Source organism: Phodopus roborovskii, unplaced genomic scaffold, assembly GCF_943737965.1.
Source record: "Phodopus roborovskii unplaced genomic scaffold, PHOROB, whole genome shotgun sequence".
Taxonomy (NCBI): domain Eukaryota; kingdom Metazoa; phylum Chordata; class Mammalia; order Rodentia; family Cricetidae; genus Phodopus; species Phodopus roborovskii.
Window position 1 is genome coordinate 305,291 of NW_026126032.1, and position 5,122 is coordinate 310,412.

At 38.1% G+C, this 5,122-nt stretch overlaps 1 non-coding gene across 1 annotated transcript; it reads left to right on the forward strand.

Moving 5' to 3' along the window:
* Positions 1-1,065: 1,065 nt before the first annotated feature.
* LOC127218317 (U6 spliceosomal RNA) lies at positions 1,066-1,172 on the forward strand. Its single transcript, XR_007834182.1, has one exon. It is a non-coding gene; the product is annotated as a U6 spliceosomal RNA (small nuclear RNA).
* The last annotated feature ends 3,950 nt before the right edge of the window (positions 1,173-5,122 follow it).

The following is a 5,122-nucleotide window of genomic DNA, read 5'->3' on the forward strand; positions in this document are numbered from 1 at the left end:
AAGACACCTTGCAACAGAGTTTTTTTTTTTTTCTAATTAAGGGAAAATGATTGAAAAATGGGAAAGAGGAGGGAGGAACCGGACTCCGGGAGCAGGAACAGCAGGAGAGAAGAAAGAGGGGCAGAGAAAGAGAGAGAGAGACAGAGAGAGAGATGGGGAAACATACAGTGAGAGAGAAAGAGAGAGAGATAGGATGGGAGGTGGGCAGGGCCCATTTAAAAGGGAACATAGTGAATGCGGCTGCAGCTGAGGGCATACCCTGTCAGAACTCCAAGGACAGGCTATTAAAGATGCCTGCATTACTAACAATAGCATGTGCGCACACACACACACACACACACACACACACACACACACACACACACACAAACATTATATATATATTATCATTGCTTGTGTGTAATTTCATAGCTGACAATTTGATACTGGATGACCACAGACAGGTCACATATAATTCTTTGTGTTAAAGAATTATACATCTTGATGTAAATATTACTATTATACCTTTTACAGAGACCTAGAGAATGTAAGCAGCTTTTGCAAAATCACAGAACTAGCATGTTCAATAGCACATCTGGCTTTGTTGAAATTTGAGGAGTGTTTTCATATTCTTTATAGTCTTACAACGACTCAAACGATAGACTATGTTACCCAATTACAGCTAAAAGTGGTTGGTCATATGTTCAGGAGATGACAAAAAGTGTTTTCCTGACATTTTGTTGCTTATCAGAAACTTACTGGACAGCCCCAAGTATGTCCAGTGGAAAATCTTCAACTACTTGAAAAAAGGTAGGTGCCAGGGAGAAGAGACAGAGGCTCATGTTCCCAGTGATGTATTTTCAACATCATCTATGAGAAAATCGGAGAGAGGTCTGTACAGAGGCCAGTCATTTGACCACAGAAGAGGCAGGAATTAAGTAATCTACATGTACATTTATAGACACATTGTGTAAAGTGAACCACAGAGTCCTGTAAAATCAGTAAAGCATGCCATTGAAAGTATTTATTTACTTAGAACTGGAATAAAACAATGAAAATAACACTGTTTTAAGAACTGATGCATGGGTGTTCGCTTCGGCAGCACATATACTAAAATTGGAACGATACAGAGAAGATTAGCATGGCCCCTGCACAAGGATGACACGCAAATTCGTGAAGCGTTCCATATTTTTATATTCACAATACCACTGCCAACAACAAACCTAAACCAAACAAGCATCAACAATCAATGGACCTTACTCACCCTCAACATTAATGGTCTTAACTTACCTATAAAAAGACACAGGCTAACAGAATGGATACGAAGACAGAATCCATCCTTCTGCTGCATACAAGAAACACATCTTAGCTCCAAAGATAGACATTACCTCAGGGTAAAGGGTTGGGAAAAGATTTTCCAATCAAATGGAAATAAGAAGCAAGCAGGCATGGCTATCCTAATATCTAACAAGCTAGACTTCAAACCAAAACTAGTCAAAAGAGATGAAGACGGTCATTTCATATTCATCTCAGGAGAAATCCATCAACACAAAGTCTCATTTCTGAACATCTATGCCCCTAATACAAAGTCACCCACATTCGTAAAAGAAACACTACTAAAACTCAAAGCTCATATAAAACCTCACACACTTATAGTGGGAGACTTCAATACACCACTCTCAACACCAGACAGGACCACAAATCAGAAACTCAACAAAGAAACAAAAGAATTAACAGAAGTTATGTCTAAACTGGGGCTAACAGACATCTATAGAACATTCCATCCAAAGACAAAAGAAAATACCTTCTTCTATGCTCCACATGGAACCTTCTCTAAAATCGACCACATACTAGGAGACATAACAAACCTCAACAGATACAAGAGAATAGGAATAGTCCCCTGTATCTTATTGGACCACCATGCTTTAAAATTGGAATTCAACAACAACACAAATAGCAGAAAACCTGCAAACTCATGGAAACTTAACAATGTGCAATTGCACCACTCCTGGAGTCAAAGAAGAAATAAAGAAAGAAATTAAAGACTTTCTAATATTCAGCGAGAATGAGGATACAACATACCCGAACTTATGGGACACCTTGAAAGCAGTGCTACGAGGGAAGTTCATTGCACTAAGTGCCCATATGAAGAAAACAGAGGATAGTCACATAAATGAATTAACAGCCCAACTGAAAACCTTAGAACAGAGAGAAGCGAATTCACCCCACAGGAGCAGACACCAGGAAATAATCAACTTGAGGGCTGAAATCAACAAAATAGAAACCAGGAAAACAATACAAAAAATCAATGCAACAAAGAGTTGTTTTTTTGAGAAAATCAACAAGATAGATAAACCTTTATCCAAATTAACGAAAAAGCAGAGACAGAACATGCAAATTAACAAAATCAGAAATGAAATGGGGAACATAACAACAGACATAGAGGAAATCCAGTCAATTTTCAGGTCATACTTTGAAAATCTGTATTCCACAAAAATTGAAAATTCAAAGGAAATGGACAAGGTTCTGGATAACTATCACTTACCAAAATTAAATCAAGAACAGACAAACAACGTAAATAGACCTATAACCCGAAATGAAATAGAAGCAGTCATCGAAAGCCTTCCAACAAAAAAAAGTCCAGGGCCAGATGGATTCAGTGCAGAATTCTACCAGACATTCAAGGAAGAACTAATACCACTACTCCTCAAACTGTTCCACAAGATAGAAACAGAAGGTTTATTGCCAAACTCTTTTTATGAGGCCACAATAACTTTGGTACCCAAACCTCACAAAGACACAACTAAGAAAGAAAACTACAGACCAATATCCCTGATGAACATCGATGCAAAAATACTCAATAAAATAATGGCAAACCGAATTCAAAAATACATCAGAGAAATCATCCACCATGATCAAGTAGGCTTCATACCTGGATTGCAGGGATGGTTTAACATACGGAAATCTATCAACGTGATCCACCATATAAACAAACTGAAAAAGAAAAACCATATGATTATCTCCCTAGATGCGGAAAAAGCCTTCGATAAAATTCAACACCCTTTCATGATAAAGGTATTAGAGAGGTCAGGGATAACAGTAACATACCTAAACATAATAAGAGCAATATACAGCAAACCAACTGCCAACATCAAACTGAATGGAGAGAAACGTAAGACAATTCCTCTAAAATCAGGAACAAGACAAGGCTGTCCTCACTCTCCATATCTCTTCAATATCGTACTAGAAGTTCTAGCTAATGCTATAAGACAACAAAAGGAGATCAAGGGCATCCAAATTGGAAAGGGAGAAGTCAAACTGTCCCTATTTGCAGATGATATGATAGTTTACATAAGCGACCCAATAAACTCTACCAGGGAACTCCTACAGCTGATAAACACCTTCAGCAAACTAGCAGGATACAAGATAAACTCAAAAAAAAAATCAGTAGCCCTATTTTTTTCAGACGACAAATAGGCAGAGAAAGAAATCAGAGAAACATCACCCTTTACAATAGCCACAAGCAACATAAAGTATCTTGGTGTAATGCTTACCAAACAAGTAAAAGATCTATATAATAAGAACTTTGTGACTCTAAAGAAAGAAATTAAAGTAGATACCAGAAAATGGAAAGACCTCCCATGCTCTTGGTTAGGTAGGATAAACATAGTAAAAATGGCAATCTTACCAAAAGCAATCTACAGATTTAATGCAATCCCCATTAAAATCCCACTGCAATTCTTCACCGACCTTGAAAGGATATTAATCAACTTTATATGGAAAAACAAAAGACCCAGGATAGCCAAAACAACCCTATACAATAAAAGAACTTCAGGAGGCATCACCTTTCCTGACTTTAAGCTCTACCACAGAGCTATAGTTCTGAAAACAGCCTGGTATTGGCATAAAAATAGACAGGTAGACCAATGGAATCGAATTGAAAATCCTGATATTAATCCACGCACCTATGAACACGTGATTTTCGACAAAACAGCTAAAATTATGCAATGGGGTAAAGACAGCATCTTCAACAAATGGTGCTGGCACAATTGGATGACGGTGTGTAGAAGACTGCAGATAGACCCATGTCTGTCGCCATGCACAAAACTCAAGTCCAAATGGATCAAAGACATCAACATCAATCCAGCCACATTGAACCTCTTAGAAGAGAAAGTAGGAGGTACCCTTGAACAAATTGTTATAGGAGACCGCTTCTTGAACATAACTCCAGGGGCACAGACACTGAAAGAAACAATTAATAAATGGGACCTCTTCAAACTTAGAAGTTCTGTAAGGCAAAGGACACAGTTGACAAGACCAAACAGCAGCCCACTGACTGGGAAAAGATTTTCACTAATCCTATATCCGACAAAGGGCTGATCTCCAAAATATACAAAGAACTCAAGAAACTAGTCAACAAAACACCAAATAACCCTATTAAAAATGGGGTACAGAACTGAAGAAAGAATTCTCAATGGAGGAAATCAAAAAGGCTGAAAGACACTTAAGAAAATGCTCCACATCCTTAGCTATCAGGGAAATGCAAATCAAAACAACTTTGAGATACCATCTTACTCCTGCCAGAATGGCTAAAATTAGAAACACCAGTGATGACTCATGTTGGAGAGGATGTGGAGAAAGTGGAACACTCCTCCACTGCTGGTGGGAGTGCAAACTCATACAGCCATTTTGGAGATCAGTATGGTGGTTCCTCAGGAAAATGGGAATTAATTTACCACAGGACCCGGCAATCCCCCTCTTAGGCATATACACAAAGGATTCACATCAATGCAATAAAGACATCTGTTCAACTATGTTCATAGCAGCACTATTTGTAATAGCAAGAACCTGGAAGCAACCTAGATGCCCTTCAATTGAAGAATGGTTAATGAAGATGTGGCACATCTACACAATGGAATACTACTCTGCAGAAAAAAATAATGTTATCTTGAAATTCGCAGGCAAGTGGATGGCACTTGAAGAAACCATCCTGAATGAGGTAACCCAGTCACAAAAAGAGAAACACAGTATGTACTCACTCATATATGGATTTTAGAACTAGATCAAATGATCACCAGCCTATAATTCACATCACCAGAGGAACTAGGATACAAGTTGTATTCTAAGAGATTCATATAAAGTC